This window comes from Heliangelus exortis, chromosome 4, assembly GCF_036169615.1.
Source record: "Heliangelus exortis chromosome 4, bHelExo1.hap1, whole genome shotgun sequence".
Taxonomy (NCBI): domain Eukaryota; kingdom Metazoa; phylum Chordata; class Aves; order Apodiformes; family Trochilidae; genus Heliangelus; species Heliangelus exortis.
Window position 1 is genome coordinate 10,848,828 of NC_092425.1, and position 20,053 is coordinate 10,868,880.

Sequence of the window (20,053 nt, forward strand, 5' to 3'; positions counted from 1 at the left end):
TGATGGTGAACACATGTGAATAGATCTGTCTTGAAATTAAGTTTGAATTTTGCACCAGGATTTAAGAGCTGCAGAATCCTCTATGCTGAATTGGAAGGTAGGGAATGTTCTCTGTGCTTGAGGAGGAGTGTACAGTTGTTGTGAAAGCTGGACCCTTGGCTATTAATTCAGGACAGATTTCCTGGGATTAAACTATCAGAGTATGGTCCTCATTTAGACCTCTGACATCAGTTAGGAGTGTGCTGGCTGAGTATCAGCAGCTGCAAAGGATGCAGATGATGAGGTTTCTTCTTGCCAGTGGATGTCAAATCCCTGAACCTTTTCACTCACTCAGCATGTATTTGCCAGTCAGCAAATGCTGTGATTATTGAAGCGTAGGTTTGAGCTCACTTTCCTTCCTTTCTTGAATAGCTCCTGTGCAACAGGAGAGGAAACATTGCCCCTTTCCATAGCTTATCTCACCTTTTGCTTTCAGTGTCACAACATTATGAATCACTAGGGAAACTAAACATCTTACAAATTATTTTTTTTTAAATGAGAACTTGATTAGCCTCTCTTAAAACAGAACTCACTATCAATTATGTTGTGTAGATTCTCACAAAATTTTTATCTCTTGACTCTGTCCTCCCATCTGCTCTCCCATGCTTGTTTTTACACCCATGTCACAGATTAAATGGGCACATCTTTGGGGCAGTGTGGTAATGCTAAAGCAAAAAGCACTGAATGAAGGTTTTGAGTTATCCTATATGAGCTTGGCAAACTCTGTCCCTTGAGTTTTAAAATGTATGTACTGGTACTCTGCAGTTGTTTTTAGTCCAGGATCTCCAAATGCTTCATAGTAACAGAGTGTTAGTGAGCACTATCTGCTGCTTTGGAAAAGGAATCCTCCCTCCTCCCACAGAAAAATGGAGGCATGGAAAGCTGTGTTTTTAATGCTGCCACGAAAAAGCAAAGCACTTTATAAAGACCTGATCTTCCCAGACTTGCAGTTTTAACTTCAAGTAAGATAAAAAGCATAACAATTGCTTTTGCATTGTGGATGTAAAAGGTAGAGTAGGACCAAGAGAACATGGATTATGGATCAAAGCTGTAACATTTTGCAAGTGATAATGTGAAAATCTCCCCTGGGCCTTGGATCCTTTTCTTGCAATTTATCTCCTCTTCCTAACTGGCAGGCAGATCTCCCTGTGCATGCTTTTGTTTCTCCCTTTCTCCCCTCTCCTTTCTCCTGTGCCCCAATCTTGTCGCAAGTCAGAGTGACGTGAGCTTGTTTCTTGGCTGCTGCACAGAATCAGGGAGAAAAAGAGCACTGCCTGAACGGGCTGAGGAATGGTTTGTGTGTATGTCACTAAATCCAGGCTCTAGTTCAGCTCTTCCTCACTGCTACTGGAAATGATTCCTCTTTACATGGACAGAATTGAGACAACAATCGGGCTCATAGCTGCCCTTTGAAAATGTGCAAGGTTTGTCTGTAGGACATGATGTATCCCTGCTGCTGGGACAAATCCTCCTGGGGTGTTCCTGGGTGCTAACCCAGGCTGACTGTGGAAGCTCCTCATACTGAGGTGATTCCAGGAGCTCTGCCCTGCCTTGGACTGGGACACAGCTTCAAAGCACCGAGCAGCAACAAACCTGAAAGCATTTAGGGAACTGGTGACATTACACAAAGTCTACTGGTGAGGCAATTGATTAGTTTAAGTACCTGGCCATGTTTCTATGTTCTCTTTCTAGGCATGGACTAAAGAAAAGTCACATACCTTTATTCCAGAAAAAGTCACTTTCCAGTGAGACTAACTCTCCCCAAATCTTTCTGATGACAGAAGGCAGGGAAGGGTAATTGAGGAACAGAGCTGTTAAGATTTAAATGTGAAGACTGTTCAGCCCTGAAGATATTTTTTGGTTTTTGAAGTGTTTTTTTGCAACTGAAGACACTGACAGGGCAGTGGGAGATAAATTTTTCTTCCTATATAAAGTGTATGTTGCAGCTGCAATATTTGATGCAATAGACTAGGCCATTTTTTCCTATGCATTTTTGTTTTCCTATGCATTTTTCCTATGCATTATGGTACTAGAAATACCATATCTAAGTCTATGACTGGTCTGATACATAAAGAAAAAAATAATCATGTGCAATAAATATGATGAGTCCTGCAATATACCACTTATATGTTCACATTTAAATATTTTGGTGCTGAGCAATTACAGTGTTCATATGGGTTAATTTATGTTTTATGTCTGTGTTTGCAATTCCTTGTAGCACTGCCAGGGACTCTGGTATCTAAAGTTGCAAGTAGCCAGCATGAGCTTTCACTTATCAGGCACTACAGCTAAGAAGTGTTTTCCTTTGAAGTCAAGAAAGGCTTTGAAGGAACAATCTGTATGGAGCCTTCAAAGAGGAGATAATAGAGTGAAGGGCTACTTTACTTTTTGTGAATGTAAGGAAAAAATGGAAGAGTGCTGTATTTTGGGGGGATACCAGAGAGAGATACAGTTGATAAGGTCCCAGTGTTTTAAATTGCATAGTGCTTAATATGTGCCAGCTATGTAAGGAAAAAGATATCTACACTGGAGAAGAAAATAAAGCAACTCTTTTAAATTTATACCTTTAGTTAATTTCTACAAGGTATTTACCTTACGAACCTACTAAATCACTTTCATTTTTGACAGATAATGTTGTGCTAAAGACAATAAAGTGGGATTATAATGGGGTTTGGAGACTTTGTGGGAAACCAGATGGTTAGGGTAAATTTTTTTCACTTGATTTAACCTGTTAATCTGCAGGGCTTCTGTCATTAGAGACTTAGGTAGGCCAGACTCATTCACAGAGTTGTTACCTTGTTCCACCTGAAATGTGCTCTGCTCTTGTACCTCCCTCTGCTAAGCTATCCCATAGCTATTTAATTCTAGGCCTTTCCCTTCCTTAGACAAAAGCAGGCTTGTGAATTAGACCAGGAGTGAAGGGAAAAGTTCTTGATGTGATGCCATTATCCCAGCTTTTAATGACACATGGCCTTTTTAAGACATTCTATCATTTTTGTATTGATTTTTAAGGCCACTATGTAACCAAGATAAGCCAATGCATTCAGTAAGTAGATGTTCTGATGCCCAGACCAGCTTGCAGTATTCCTGAATTTTCAGAGGACAGGTCCAAATCTGTCTGAAAAAGTCATCAAGATTAATTGTGAAGATGAAGCACAATATAACATTACACAGTACAAGCCAAAGCAAAGTGAGGTGGAGAGAATTAGGCAGGGCTCTTGCACTCTGGGCAGTTTCACTGCTGATGTAAGCGAGAGAGAGGACTTGCTGAGAAAGCAGCAGTATGCAGATTCTTTTCCTCCTGCACTTCTTACCCAAGTCTTACTGTTTATTTGTTTGTTTCTAGGACAGTTATTTAAAAGAGGAAAAAAAAAATAGGTCCAGCTTTGGGAGGCTCTTAATCTTTAGCCTTTTTTGGGTTACTTGTAAGTGATGTTTCTATGCAGATTTGGTGTACTGGCGTGCTGGTTGCACACCTGCCAACTCTACCTACTTGCAGGCCAACCTTGTTCAAATTGTCCAGGGACTGAGTGCTGAATGGAGGTTTTTTTTCCCTGTGATGAGCAGTGGGTTGCATTTTGGTCTTTGTAACATGTTCCATTACATTTGTGGGCTGGAGTCAGAGTGGAAAAAAATGTGGTAGAAAGCTCAGCAATGATGTTTATCTGTTGTGGGATTCGTACATGCAGAGTATGAATGAAAAACTGTATGAATCAGTTTGAAGGCTTAGATAACTCCTTGCATTTCTTATAGGCTGTGTTCCTCTCCTCATTCTTTCTGTTTTAGTCTGTCTTAGTTCTGCTTGTTGCCAGCTAACAATTTTCACTTGTTACATAACCTGAATGTGGAATGTTTGGACCAAGATTTGCATCTTGACGTGTTTTTGAGGTATCTGGTACACAAAGTAATTAACAATTAGACTGACAACTCAGATAAATCTTTCTGGCATAAAGACATAATGGAAATGTCTTTACAGCTCTTATGTCAGTGTTGTCTTAAGCCATAATAGGGAGCAGGTAACATTTAGGATAATATCAGTAGGTTACTCAGAATTAGGAAGAATTCTGAAAGTGAGAAATGCATTCAACTTAAAAGGTTCAATGGTATTTGTGATAAAGGACCTGGGCTTGTGAGAGCTAAGAATTGCACACTTGGCCCTTCAGGGTGGTAGCTTCTGCCTCTAATCCTTGTACTTAGGTCACCACTTTTCCTGGGCTGATCATTGCAACATGCAAATGGGTGCCTATAGGGTGGGAATGTACAGAATGATGCAAATGAAGGATTTTTGTCTGAGCTGCTAATGCAGCTGTTTTGGTGTAGTGAATGGTTAGATTGGGGCAGAGAATATTTTCTTCTCTGAGAGGTTTCAGTGTTCTTCAAGGCCACATGGTCCTCTTGAAGAGTAGCTGGGAGTTTGGCTGGTTTTGTGGGTATGCCACACATGGCATTAGGATTTGGTGTTGGAGTGGAAGAAGTAAGGGAAGTGCTAATGGTTGACTTTTGACATGATCTAATTTAGCTACTGATGATGTTGATAAATAGGGGAAATATGCATGCAGAAATATTTATTCCTCTTTGTCTCTAAATATATATATAGCACACTAGGTATATTTCTGCATGCTTTAAAAAATTCTCTGCATCACTCTTTCCTCTGTGGGTGTATAGGATTATCCATTAAGACAGAATTAATCCCTGATTGCGAAACACACAAGCTCAGCATTTGCCACAGCTTTGCTCTTAGAAAAGGATTCAGACATTGTGGGCTTCATCAAAGAATGGCAGATTCTTGGCAGAACCTACTTCCATTTGTTTCAGTGAAACAGTTAATAAATCAGTCATGCATCATTGCTGGATTAGCAATCACACCCCCAAATGCTAATAATTGTTCTCACTCTTTCTCCTGAAGATTACCCTTAAATCCTATCAAAGGACAAGATGTCTTTTGCCTTGTATGGCATAAGCACCCTAGTGACCTACAGCCAAAGTCAATAGTAAATTAAATCTTTGACATGATGAAAGAACACTGTGCCTTAACCATGCCCACTGTTTCTTAAGATGGCTTTAGTTTCTCTGGTCAATGCCTCCACTTTTTATTTTTCCTTTGTTTTGGTGTGGGGTTTTTCTCACCTCAGCCAGACTGGCCACATACACTGAAGTTGATGGGGAGGAAGTTTGCCACAATGAATCACTCCAGAGTCTGTTGCAGCGTCACACAGGCTGGGGGAGATTGCAAGGCTGAAGTCTCCAGAGCAATTGGAACCAAGAAAATGAGAAGGTAGGTGCTTGAGAAATTATTTCTCCCTTGTTAATAGAGCAGATGAGTTTATTTACCTCTTGTCTGCAGCTAAATGTGATCTTTGTCAAACTGCCTGCTACTCTTTGTCTGAAAGCAGAGAAACAGCACTGGAGACAGGTCATAAATTGATGAGAGAATTCAAGATCTGTGAGCTCTTCTTGTCCTGCAGTTTCAATGGAGAGTTGCTTGCAGGTGGATGTTGGGCATATAAAATATTAAATATATTAATATGCTTTCCTTGGTTTCGCAATGCTCACCCAGGAAATTACTTGGCTCAGCAAGGACTCCTTACCTACAAGATATAAATACACTAAAATATTTTGCATGGTAATTTATATTCTTATAGTTTCACAATGTTTTAATGCATGAAAAATTCACATTAGTGTATCTGTTAAATATTTTGCTCACAACCTTACAATTATTTTGCTAGTCTGTTGTTAGATTTAAGGGATGGTCTGGAGATTTCAACTTGTCTTAGCACACAGACAAAGATAACAGGATATAAAATGAAAGGTATAAACAATGTTCAAACTTGATCTTGAATGCATAACCAATGATACATGATTGTGCAAGTAGGTTTTTCAAGTGCTTCCCAGTAAGTATGCAACCACAGTGTGCTGGCAGAGATGTACTTTCTGGTATGATCAGCATGGTTATCTTTTGTATTGAACTGTTAGATGAATAAATGAGCTAGCATTCAGATCCAGGCTCACTGAGAGTGGCTCCAAATAAGGTGTCAGACTGTTACATTCAGAACTATTGTTTCCTTCATTGACAGAACAAAATCTTCACTGACATTTTAGTTTGTAATATTTCATTTCTAGAGACTGCAAGGAAAAGTGGTGGAGGGGGGCGTGCAGGTGAGAAGGGAGCAAAGACCAGTGCAGCTGCACAAAGAAGAAAGGTTAAATGTTTAGGCATAGAATTGAAAAGTAAGAGAAGAAAATTGGGGTTGAATGGAGAAAAAAAATGTGTGCAGGGACAGCAAAAAATAAAAAAATCTGAGGGGAACCCAGACTGAAACTGAACTTCGGTTTGTACCAGGTGCTCCCTTGGGAGCCAGCTGACTATCTTTTAGTCTTCCAGCCTCACCTAATACTTAATTCCTCTGCAAATAGTCACAGCTCACAGAGCACTTCCATCTAAGCATAAAAGAACATGCACTTTTAATTTAATTGAAAACTCAGGTTATGGGTCCATCCTTATCAATGAAGTATTTCGGTGACTTTCAGACCAACTCTCCCCTTTTCTGGTTTTCAAATTATGTTTTCCTGGCTCCTTAAAGCTCTGCTTCTTGGTGTGTTCACTGACAGACTTACAGCTGAGCTGTGACTATTGATGTCCCAGCAGACTCTGCACATGGACTCTACCACTGTCATGCCAAGGAAAAAACACTGGAACCATAGGGCTCACATCATGGTTCTGCAGTGTGCAGAGTTGTTTTTCTTGCAGCCTCAGAGCACTTGCTGTGTGATGTTTCATTTATTCTCTTTGGGTTTCAGCTTCTCTTCAAATGTGGTTAATAAAATTTTGCTTGCCATATAAAAATTGTGGAGGAAAAGCAGTAAGGACAAGGACAAATATGATGATATAGCAGCTACTTTGGAAATAGTGCAAGTATTCTAGATGAAACACACTTAAGAAAATGGAAAAGCCTTAAGACTTCACACTGATTGTTTTCAGTCATTCTTTAAACTATGCAACTCTGTAGTATTCAGGCCCTTTGAATTTTTTCTTTCCCAAAAGCCTAACTCTTCTTGGCTTATTTTAAAACAAAAGGGAAATAAGACATTTTTTTTGTAGCATAGCAGTACCTTACACTTTTGTTTTTAAAAGGAAGAAATTAGATATGCTCAGTAAACAATTGCACCTTGGCTTTTAATATGGAATGCATATCTGATGTGATGTAAGGAAAGGTTGTTCAGAGAACAGTGGATTCTAAGCCCTCTGACCACCAGGAAAATATGAATTCAATTCCTGCTTTGCCACAGACTTGGTTTTTTTTAGTTTTTTTTAGTTTTTTATTTTGACATCACCTTGGGCAAACTGTTTTGTCAATAAGGCCTTTCAAGACCTAGGCTACTACCCTTCTACACAGAGGCATCCCAATGATGAGTATGTAGGGAACAGTGAGCTCCTTCAGTATTACTTTGATGGGAATCATGTGAGTACCTACAATAATCACTCCCTTTCCCTGCAGCAGGCTCTGCCCTGAGGAAGGTGTCTTCATGTCTGAGCAGGTAATGAGCAGTATTCCAATGTTGTGGCTTAATCTCCAGGCTGGTGTTCAATGTGCAACAGAAAATGTCCCTACAGAGAACCACATGCAAAATGCTGAATGATTCTGGCAAACTGGAGAGGGATGCAGTGCTTCTATTTGGTGACATATGGAGTGAATACTTCTTCATCCTCCTCAGCACAGCCTCTGGACACCAGAATCCTGAGCCGTGCCTTAGGTTTTAAAGGTGCTGCAGTAATGCAAATGCTATTGCTACCACTAATGAGCCTGATTTTGTTTTAATAGCAGCCTTCTCTGCAAAGCCACAAACCCAAATTATTTTCACAAGGCAGGGGGAATGTGGGATTATTACAATAATTAGAGCAGGACAGCAGCCTTGGTCCAGAGAAACAGCTTAGAGCATAACTGGTGGAGGAAGTTCAGTCCAGCTCACTCAGACCAAACATTAAAATCACGGGCAGCTGCTGAACTGTCTTAAAACCTGCCTCTCCTACTGTGTCTGAAGAACTACTCTGCCTCTCCTTCCTAGCATTTCATTTTTCATTTCATTTTTCATTTCATTTTTCATTTCATTTTTCATTTCATTTTTCATTTCATTTTTCATTTCATTTTTCATTTCATTTTCCTCTCCTGCCCAGCCAAGCTGAGACCAGCAGCTCCCACCTCACTGTGGCCTGGAAAGCCTGAGGTTGTAAACTTTGGTGCTCTGGAGAGAATTTCCCATCTAACATGTGCTGATTTGTTTGAATAAACATGGGTAGAGGGAAGAGGATGTATGGCTGTCTTTGGGGCTAGTTGTTACAGTTTAGTTACAGCACTTTCTAATTGTTTAAACTCTCTGGGGCTAATGGGTATCCGATGTTCCCAAAACATTTGTTAGCTCTGTCTGCAGAGGTAGATTTTCCATTTTTTTCTTCTTCACCTGTTCTGAGCACTGTCCTGACAGCTTTGCTCTGCCAATTGACACCCCCACTGGATTTTACACCTGCTGCTCACCCACCTTTTTAGAAGGTAGCTTGGATATGACTCCTATCACACTGCCAGTGGCCCTATAGCAGGGCTGAGGATAGGCTTTTGAAGCAAATAGAATTTGCAGTCAGCTAAGTTACATTAATCAGAATGGAAATTTTTAACTGCATTTGTTCTGGAAATCAGCACAGGATGAGTATTGATGAAATGTTGTAATACCTGATATCCTGCATGACCTAAGAGCAGGCTGCATCCACAGTGGCATCTCCTTAGTCTTAAATAGCTGTGAGTCAGTGATTCTTGGACTTTAATGTGAGTCAGTTCTCACTAGGAAAGGACAGTGATATCCTGAATGGATACTGACTTCAAATAAATGGGTTCTGCCCAGCTGTCCACAGCCTGTGGATGCCAGAAACAATTTATCACTTGGACAGTGATGGGAGCAGAGGAAAGCAACATAAGGCTGAAGAGAAAAAAGACCAAAAGAAAAAGAGAGGGAATGACTTGACAACTTTGTGGTGATGAAGAAATATGCCTGAGGGAGAGAAGTAAGCAATATGGATGTTTCCTTACCAAATGGGATAGATTTGATTAAAGAAACCCTGGGAAAGTAGTGATGAAGAAATATAAAAGATGATCATCTGTAGTGCATATGACAGAACAGAGGAGGGCCTGAGAGGAAAATGTGAGCAAAAAAGAGACTATATAATGAAAAAAGTCTTGCTGAGCTGAAAAAGAATGCCCTTGGAGGAGAAAAATGCAAAACTGTAAAGAATTGACTATTGTGACAATTCTGAAGTGAAAATAAGCCCTGGCAAAAAGGCAAATGAAGTTCTGTGGAAGAAGGAAAAAGTAGGTTTTCAAATAGAATACAAACTACAAACATTTAGAATTAAATTAAAAGTCTTACTCCACTGAAAGTTGGTTAATCAGATATGCACTAAAATACTTACATTTTCTTTTTCTGGGTAGGAAAGCCAGTAACAAGTTTCAGGTACTTAATTTTTAGCAGCCTCTCTACAAAAGGTCTCAGGATGGTATGGTGAGGGACTGAAAGAGCCTGCCACCCAAGGATTTAATCTTTAGTGGTCTATCTTCCTCACTATGGTTATGCCTGCAGTCTGAGGTGCCCCCAGTGGCTTAAGGCAGGCTGAATTCAGTCCAGTTGCACTGTGCTGAAGCAGCAGAAGCCTCAGTGAGCCCTGTGTTTGAAAAATGTTTGGGAGCTGAAGCCAATGCTCCTGTCATTACTCTTCTTTAATGAGTACACCAGTGGCAGGTGCAGATACGTTGGAATTAAACTTCATAGATGCAGGAATTATGCCAACATTTATAAAAATCAGCACGTTTAATGTTCAGTGTAGTTGTTTCTGCTTTTCCATTGCTTTGTGCCTCACCAGTCCAGATTACTGCTTGGAGATGAATGTGCTGAAGGAAACCCCCCTGTTTTAGCAGGACTGACTACTGAGAGAAACCTGAGCTCCTGAAAGCCTTCAGTCATTTAAAATGGGAAACATACTCTGTGTAAATCTTAGTTTTTGCTGGCAGGAGCAAGAACGCAATCAGATGATCATCTTGTCCTCTAGGACAGTGAAGGTTATAAAAAGTATGTTTTTGGAAATCTCTCTAGCTGAAGAATTACATTTTTTGTAGAAGAGTAGTTGTTTTATTCAGCTGGTTTTCACTGAGACTGAAAGATTAATCTTCAGGGAGCTCAAACCTCTTAGCATAATTGATTCTAAAAATACCAGAACATGACTTGGAATGTAACTTAATATTGTTTCAATTAAAAGGTGTAAAGCTCAGTCTGGTCCTTCATGAATATACTTAGTGTTTTTACCTTCTTAAAGTTAACTTTTTCATATCCCAAACTGTCTAATGTGTCTAATATATGCAAAGCAGCTAACAACATATGTGCCAGTGGAGAACTTCAGCTATTAAAGTTTGAGTTCTTTATCTTCCCAGGAGGTGTTAATTCTCCACTCAAAACTTTTATCCTTGTTCTTGCAAGTAGAGAACCATAACCCTCTGTCTTCTTAACTTTATTTTTGAAGCCCATATGAAGAGAAAATAAAAGGATTAGAGAGCGAAACAGAAGTTATTAGATGACTGAAAGAATGTATCAGCAGGATGTCAAAGAATGCAGGCAAAATGAAACCCGTTAATCAAAACTGGTAAATTTTCTAGGCCTAAAATATTCCTGAAAAGTTAGAGAGAGAGTATTACAACAAAAGCTACTCTTATTTGTTTCAGGTCTTTGGAAAATTTTATTACTAGCCTTAAGTAAGAGTTGGTGCTGCAAGTTCAGCCAAGTTAGAGAAAAGGTTATTTGTTCCTATTTCTAACAAACCACATTTGATGTGACTCTGAAGTGCTGTCCTCATAATAATTCCCTTGTGTTTTATTCTTGTTTTATTTCTACACAATAGCTCATTAGTGTATTTTATTGTCATGCCAACATATGCCTTTCTATTGAAAGCTTTCCACATACAACTTATTCTTTCTAGTTTTGTTGAACAAACAAGGCATGTGGTATAGCTTGTTTCATTTACTCATATTTTCACTTGCTCTCAAGGAGAAACATCTCTGGGAGTTACAGAATTTGCCTCTACTGATGACTTTCTGTGTGACTGTGATCTTGGAGACACGGGACTGTATATTCAAAAGTTTTCTTCAGATCTGGGTATTGGCTTGAAGTGTTAATCTTCAGCCTCTGCTAACATTTTCAGAAATGCTAAATGCCTGCTGTGATGACCGGATTGCTGAGTACTCAGTCTTTTCTATAGCTTAACCATGGAACAAAAGCATTAGGGCACAAAGAAGAATCCATTTTGGGGGGGGGAAGAAAAAAAAAAAAAAGGCTTATTTCTGTAGTACCTTGGTTGCCTTCCATAGTGAAGCACAGCCATTTCTTATCATTTCTTATCAGCCACCCTTGTAAACCTTTCCAAAATAAGTGAATATTTCTGAACAGGTGGTTTGTCTTGAGCCTGATATTAGCAAATGTTCATACTGTGAGACTCCTACTACTAAGAGCAGGTTTAACACCCTGTCTCACAGAGGTCTCTGATCAGTAACCTCACACAAAGCTTTGTTGTAGCTCTCATCCTGCTGTGAATGACAATGCCTATTGTAAGTCAGAAGTACTACTTGCATGCCTTTTTATTTTTATAAATATCATCTGACTGTATCTTCAAGGCCCTTGTGGCAGTGGTGTGCTGCAAAAAACCCCACAAAGCCAAAAAAAAAAAAAAAAAAAAAAAATTATTTCCCTATCACCAGGTCCTAATAATTAAAAGTTCTTTTTACAAGAACTTTTTTACAAGAATTGCAAAAGTTCTTTGAACAAGAGCTCAAAATGTGTGTATTTTCACTAGATGGGATGCCAGCAGGAGCTCTGAAGTCCAGGTGCCCTCACAGGCAAGCAGCTGGAGTCTGGACATTTGCAGTAGGCAAATGGAGATACCTAAAGACATAGATTATGATTCCCTCATCTGAAAAGAATGTGGGTGCATCCTCCAGATTGGATATTAGCTGAAGGTGGAAGAAAAGCCTATTTATCACTATTTTTCCTGCAGGCTGTTGACATAGGTCTGCTGCAGTATTTTTAGTCACTGGTGTGATGGAAAATAGTGGTTAAGGCTGGCAAGGTAGCAGAAAAGGGAACTTTTGTAAATATAATAGCAATTAAATAATTTTAATTCAACATTCTAGAAGACTGTGGTGACTCTGCTTTTTGCCAGTCTTTAATACTTGTACAATGGTGGAACAGCCATAGAGATGTTTGCAAATCCCAAAAGATTAGTTGTGGAAATCCATTCTCTGTTGTTTGCTATAGATAATTTTCCATGGAACTTTCAGCTACCCACTCAGCGAAAAAGGCAATGTTTGAAAAGCATACACATAACTCAATAATAGCTGTTGTGTTCCTGAGCAACCAGCATCTGCAAAATGGGCCACCAAACTGTTTGGCAAAAGCTTACAGGAACAAAATGTGTTCCTCGAGACTGAGGAATATTTGTGAATGGTTGTTAATTAGAGAAGGTCAAAATTAGTGTCAGATGGCAAATAGTGTTCAGTCAGCCCCAACACTGGCACTTAAAATCTCAAAGAAGGAAGTTCCTGGAAGTGTTGAAAATAGTCTGCCTGGAGGAGATGTATCTGATATAAAGATAATGCCTCTTTTTAGCCCACTTTATATTAGACATGCTGAGAGGATCCAGGCCAACCAGAGTAAGACACAAAGTCTCAGTTTCTGCTTCTGTGCAACTTGTCTGTTTGCATACAAATGCCCAGCACTGTGAAGACTGGAGCATCAAAAGCAAAGCTCATTCTTAAAGAAATCTAAGTGGAAAAACATAAAAGCTGCTTCAGTGTGCTTACTACAAGGTGCTTCTAGTCAGCTGGGGGTTCAATCAGTGCAGTGTTGTTTCAGCAATGGGCTATAACAACGTGATAAAAGCAAAACTTTTTCCTAACAAAAAGGAGTTGTTGGCAAATTAAAGGCCATGTATAGTACTGGGAAATCATGTCATGTGTAAGATAAAATCCTTAATAGACCACTTTGGAGTTCTTCAGACATCTGCAATGGTAGGGCTGAGGTAATGTGTAAGAGATGACACAGAGCCTCTGTAGTGAGGTGATTCTCACACTAATTATAAACAGCTTGATCCAGGGGATGTTTGAGGGTCCCTTTGTGGATTGAAGCCCTGGTGCCTATATTGATTACAGAATAGAAAAAAACTTTGTGGTGTTACAGCTTTTGTAATTCACTCAGATGTGTTACAGGGACTGTGAATAGGATATAATAAATACACAGATCTTGGGCTCTGCCATGTTTTTGCTGTATTGGATGTTCATCACTGTGTAAGCACAGTATAAAAATTTATAGGTCACAGACAGGGCTGTTCTGTTTCTTCTCTGAATGTTTAATTGCTTGGCTAATTTAGTTGTACACAAGCACAGCATGATGTTCCTTAGCTGCTTCCTCTCAAGCTGAGGGAAAACACTTGATAAAGGACAAAATGACTGATTTGCACCAGACCAGTCAAATCAAATCCCATTTTAATTGGAAAATGGGAAGGCATTTCTTATTTATTCATCTTACCTGCCAAATCTGTGCCTTCTAACTCCATCCCCTTCAACACGAGTCTTTTTTACATTCTCTGTGTGTGTATACTTAGAAACAGCAAAGCATGTTTATTCTTCATACTGCAAAGTTACTGAGATGCTTTTACTTACATTTTTTACTTGTCTTTTTAAAGACTAACTGGGAATTACCAGTTGGAAATGTGAGTTTTAAAGCTCTTCATAACTGATACTGTGGTAGTATCAGGAGATAAAGAGAGATGAAAGGCACTTCAATAGAATGTTTATTCATTTGGCTTCTTAGTTAATGAAATTGTTAGCTCTGAGTATTAGTTACCTACAAGGAAGACTCTTTCCATAACAACTCTTTGCTGGTTTTTTGGACACCCAGGCTGTTTTCCCTGGGTAGTATTCTATATGTAGCTTTCAGTGGCTCTTTTGGCTTTGTTTACTGAAAGCTACCTTACTCTCACTTGGGCTACTGTGACTGACTTCAAACCTTGATCTATGAAATGGTCTGTTTAAAATGAACTAAAATACACTGAAGTTTTAGTTGGGCCAACTCATTTTGCAAGTCTGTTCTGAAGTGCAGTCACACAAGTTGCTGGACTGTGCAGGATATTAACTTCAGCCAGCTGGCTGTGAGGAACCAAGCTGGGAACCTGTGACCAGGAATATTCTGTGGAAGGAAAAGTGACAAGGAACAACAGCCTGAAAATACAGATTCTCTTTGGAACTGAAAAAAAGTAGTATTCTCACTATTTCTTCAAACTCTTCTGAGTGTTTCTTCTGTTACAATGAAGGAGCTGATCCCTGTCTTGGGTACTTCCAAGTTCCATTTTTGCTAGAAGTTTGCTTTACATTCTCTAAATGTCATGAAGGAGTTGAACAGGTTGCACCTAAATTTGGAAGAAAGGATACATAAATAGGTGGTTTTTCTTCTTTCAACATCTGATCCAAAGACCTTTTAAAGGTAGTAGAATCACACCTAATTTCAGTGAACATCGAATCAAGCACGAAACCAGAAACTCATCATCAATACAGTCATTTGAAGACTGCAATCAAGTGGATAGAAAATGCTTTTGCAAAGCATTCCAGTCATCATATGGCTTAGCCTGGTGCCTTACCCTAGGTCCTTCAGCATCATGACTGCTTTCATCCCTTTGCCTAGCTTTGCAATAGCCTGAAGCATCATAAAAATCCCTCAGCCTTATGCTCTTTGTTGTATATAAGTGTATTCTTTGAGAAACTGCCTGGAACAGGCATACTTAAGCTAGCATTGAACTCTGTCTAAATAGGAATGTTTTGTGGTTCTTTTGTTGCTCTCGTTCTTGTTTTGTGTGGGAGGATGATATGGTTTGTTGATTTAAGATGTTTCTACAATTTTAGAGACTTTTTAGTGGTGTATTTGGTGTTTGAAAGCAGCTGGATTCTTTTATCTCTGGACTTGCCAAATGGAATTTATTCCACAAACCCTTTGGCATTTTCCAGAATATGCTGCCAACCCTGACTTCTTCTTTAAAGAACTCCACAGCTTTTTTCTTGTGCTGTCATCTTGTTTTCCATGTATTTTTGGTATAGAATAAAAACTTGAATACATATGCATAAAGTGGGCAGATTTAAAAAAGAAGCCCAAGTTTTTGAAGAAAAACAGAATGAGAGACAAAGGTGTATCAGCACATAGATCTGCCAGGCACTTATGATCAAATGTAGATCATCAGTTTCGTGCTGTGGCATGTAGAGGAATCTCAGAATTCACTTTTAGCTGTTAATTGAGCACATGGAAATTGCTTCTGTGAAAATGAAAAATCACTAAATATTGCACTGCCCGTGCAGTGAACACACTGATCCACTCTGTGGATCAGTTTTCTATTCAAATGGTTTTGATTTTGTTTGGATTGGTCTTTACAGTAGGGGTCTAATTCAGACTTCCCAGTGAAATACAAAGGAGTTCACAGTCTGAACATTTGGGATGTCACCACAAATATTTCTGTTGAGCACTGTAGATGGACAGTTCAAAATTGTTAGAAAATACTTTTCTACTCAAACATGCTACTGAGTACACACATAACCACAACTTATGTACCCATTGTGCATAACCTTTCAAACTTTTGTTTTTCCAACTGTCTGGATGTTTGTGCTGTATTGATAATCTTGGGAAAGAAGAGTGATGATAAATAAGCTAATAATGCCCCCAAAAGCAGGAAAGCATGGGAAATTGCTGCATTCTTATTATATGTTGGCCTTCTGGCTGATGACCACTTTTTCAGAGGAAGCAATCTCTTCATTGCTGGGCCAGATCAGGACCATTCAATACCAAATATTTGAAACATTTCTGATGCAGTTTGGGGATACACATGTATTGGGTTTTTGCCCAGTGCTGCTTGGCCCAGACGGAGCACTATGACCTGAGTCATGGAAAAAGCCTGGAGGGTAACCAAGATCCTGGCATTCTCCCCAGAGGTCTCTTGCATGCTGGGATATCTCAAGCCAATGTTAATCAGTGGGGTGATGTTTCCTCCAGAGTGGCAATCTCTGCACTGCCAGCTTCCCAGCTGGGCAGAACAGCTCAGAAAAACGAGGTCCTCTTCCATTTTCCTTATTCTGTGTGGTAATTTGTGATGGGGTACAGGCACCTTGAATATGGGCCCAGAACCTTCTACCTATGTCTTAATGATCATTCACACCCATCAGAGCAAAATGTTTTATTTATTGCCAGCTAGCCTAAAATCCCCCATAAGATAAAAGTGGAAGGATAATTTATTTATGTAAGCCAAATATAGACAGCAGATGGATGCAGAGGCAAGCAAAAAAACAAAACAAAAACCAAACCAAAACCAAATCCTTCTATCTACCTGTATTTTAGCTCAAGTGCAGTTAGAATACATTGGTGTTTTATAGTTGGGATCTACCTCTTAGGCAAAACACCCACTGCTTTGGGTATAAATGTCCCTGAAAAAAGCCTCTATTTGGAAATTACTTGATAACTGGCCAAACTTTTCTTGGAATTCTTTTCTGATTCAATTTTCCTCTCTCTCTTCATGTTTTCCTGTCATTCAGCATTTAGAGGTCATTTTGAATGTTCTCATAGAGGACAAGTGGCAGTTCACTCATTAGAGTTTATTGTAACTTTTTTGTTTACAATGGAAAAAAGACCCTAAGCTTTCTCCTTTGCCCTTTTTCAGACTACAGACCCACTTCTTAAATATTGTGGATGCAAGCCCAACTCCACTCACATCTGTATCAAATACCCCATTGACTTCACTAAAACCAAGAAATTGCCCTGAATTTATCAAGTGGTAAAACACTATTGAGCTACGCACACCCAAAATGCCAGTGGTTTCTTTTCAGGGATTGGCAAAAATGCTGCTAGGAGATCACAGAGCATTAAATCAGTGTTTCTTTTGTCAAATATCCAGCTGAACCTTTGTTGGTATAAAGTGGAATGTTATTAAACAGTCCACTCCCAAAACTATTCTTAATGTTTAATGTGCAGTGTTCATTTTTACATTTTACTTAGGTTTGAAACATATTTGCATATCTGTAGTGCTTTGGAATTTGCCTTTTATGAATACATGAGATTCACCTAAAAATGTCAGTATTGTGTTTTATCGTGGTTTCAAAATACTACAATTTTTGGTATAAATACAGTGTAGGATAACCAGCCTCTGAAGATATTTATTATGAGCTTCTCTAATGTGTTTCTGGCTTGTTTCAGAAGATCTTTGTTTAGGAGTAGAAGTGGAAGAATCCTTGGTGCTAAGATTTCCAACAAGGAGAGTTAAGTGTGATTCTGTATGACACTTTCTCCCTAGGAACTGATATAACTTAGTGTAGATCAATGCAAATTTCAGAAAGTGGTCCTGACCATCACTGAATTGATCCAGATATAAACTACTCATTGAAAATCAAAGAGTCCATAATTTAAATAAACCCAATCTGTAGTTACCTGGTCAAAAACTGAGCAACGTTTTAGCCATGCAGTCTGGAAGTGTCTGAGGAAGCATGGAGCTGCTTCCAGACAGTTTACTAGAAGATGATGCAGATGCACTGTAACTGACACAAATATTTAAGAATGGTGATTTTTTTTTTCATGGGAATACTGTGATTGCCCAAAGTTATGGCCCTTCTTATTGGTATGTGCAAGCCAAATTGCTTTTTATAAAGAACTAGGCTCAAGGGCTACCCAGTTCATCTTGTGTCTCCATATTTAATTTATTTTTATGTTTGAGTCACTGAATTAAGGAAGGTTACTTACTGCAGTGACTTAATACAGAGACTATCTAAAGGTGTAATTCTCCATACAGTCAAAAGATGGTGGTATAATTTCTATTCCAAGGGGCCCAGCAGCACAGAGCAAGAGCTGTACATCTGTTGTTTACATTTATAGGAAGAGATTCAGCAACAAAAAGAGTGCAACTCGTAGATGAGGTCGTAGCAACCAGTTGTTTGTCAGGCAGAGGTGAGAACCATGATCTCTGGTAGTCGGTAGTTCTGAATATGGCCATGATGGCCATGTTTAAATGGCACCAGCACAGCTACTGAGCCAGCTGGTGCCAGGATGGGCCTCTAGTGAGGGGCTGAGAGATCATGAAATAAAATGGCCCTTCTCACCATCTTTGATTTTTCACTCAAGTGTCTAAAACAACTGATGGAACTAAAAAGCAAATTTAATGATGTGGAACTAATGATTAGTATAATATTAATCACAAAGTATTTTCAAAGTATGCTCAAAGAGTTCACAGCAAGAAAATGGCTCTTCTGTGGAAAACAGTACTAAATTTTCCTTAATTTAAAAAGGAGAGAAGTCACCATGCACTACCTGCCCAAACCTAGATTTAAGACAGGCTGTTCCCTGACAAGTGTAGGCTCTTCTAAACCAAAAAAGATGCTGATGCTAAAGAAAGAGATCTATTTATCTGCTTTTTTTTCACTATTCAACAATGGGATTTCAGTCCCATTTTGTCTTCAATGGATCCTGTTAGAGCAGATGTGTGTAATACTGCTTTCTCAGCTTAGTTTCAGTAACATGGCTGCATGCAGTGTGCAGAGATTGTGATGGAACATTTGTGTCCTTGGATAATACAGGGATTACCTTTGTATACACTGAGATGCTACTGTGCATCTGCTTAGAAATAAGCCTAATAACTTGAGAGCCTATAGTACAAGTGCTCTGCTTTTAGATCTGTAATATTTAATTCAAGAGTTCCAGTTCTGAGCTGTGATGCCTGTAACAATTGTGCTTGATCCTAACAGGTTAAGCCTGGGCACCCTATAGAGTCTTCAGGCTCAGCATAGAAGTAGCCAAAAGAAAACAGTGAGCACAGGACTTTGTCCAAATTTTCTTGTTTTCAGGAACCAAGCTGCAGTTGACAGCCACAGATATTCATATTTTTCAACTGAGGATTCCCATATGGATGTCATCTATTGCAGCAGGACTGCCTTCAAAGAAACCAAAACAAGTAGTGGTATTTTTGAGTTCTCTGGCTTCAGATTGAAGGATAGAAGGAGATGTATATTGAGGGAAAAATGGGGCAGATCAAGGCAGAAGTTGGTTTCTGGGGTGAATACCAGCACAACACTGCAAAATCAAGGATTGATTTCATTTCCCTGATTTCATTTTCCTAGTACCATCAGGTACTGGGATGGTCTGAGATCTGTATAATACATCTCTATTATCTAGGGAAAATGATGGTAGGAGCAGACTCACACTTTTGATTCCATCCCACCAAGCCAGAGCTGTCTTTGAGAAATCAAGGGACTCCCTGTGCATGGAAAAGGACTTCTGCAAAATCTGAAAGAGAGAAAAAAATATTAATTTACATCATTTAAGCTAGCTCTTCTCTCTTCTAACAATCTTCATTTTCATTCACAGTGTTTTCTGCAGCATCCTGGTTCTCTCTGTGAATTCGCTTTCTCAGGCATGGCATAGTTTTTGGTTCCTAAATTATAAGTAATCCACTCAAATAGTTGATATGGACTGAGTACTGGAAAAGATTGCTAATGAGTGTTTTGAATAAGGCCTTTCATCATTTCCATTCCACTTGGAAACCCTACACACCCAGAAAGTTGCTTAATTCATTCTAAATTGGAGGTAAAGCCATAAAGAGGTCTGACGAGCTGAATGTGTTAGTCACACTGGAAGACAATTCTCCTGGTGGATGATTTTGGTTTGTGTGTTTTAACTTGTTTCCTTGTATTAAAGACATTCAAAGTAAGTAGGGCTGGTTGTGGAAAGTTCCCTCTGGATGTCCCTGCAGTCTGGAGACATCTGTTTCATTTCAGAATTTATAGGGCACAAATGGTGCCACAGCAGGTGACAAAGTGTCTCCATACTGACTTGATGAGGAAGGAGAAGTAAAGGTAGTTATTTCTTGTTATTGCTTTGCCTTCCCTGGCTGAAAGGGGTAAGTGGAGAATGC

The 20,053-nt window shown here is 39.2% G+C and overlaps 1 protein-coding gene across 2 annotated transcripts in view; it reads left to right on the plus strand.

Moving 5' to 3' along the window:
- Positions 1-5,203: 5,203 nt before the first annotated feature.
- TRIM2 (tripartite motif containing 2) overlaps positions 5,204-20,053 on the plus strand; it is a 110,873-nt gene continuing 96,023 nt past the window's right edge. Inside the window, exon 1 of one of the 2 annotated variants that reach the window (XM_071742975.1) lies at positions 5,204-5,314. The gene's annotated coding sequence lies outside the window, so the exon portion shown is untranslated. The remainder of the gene's footprint in view (positions 5,315-20,053) is intronic. The other variant, XM_071742981.1, reaches the window with a different exon arrangement.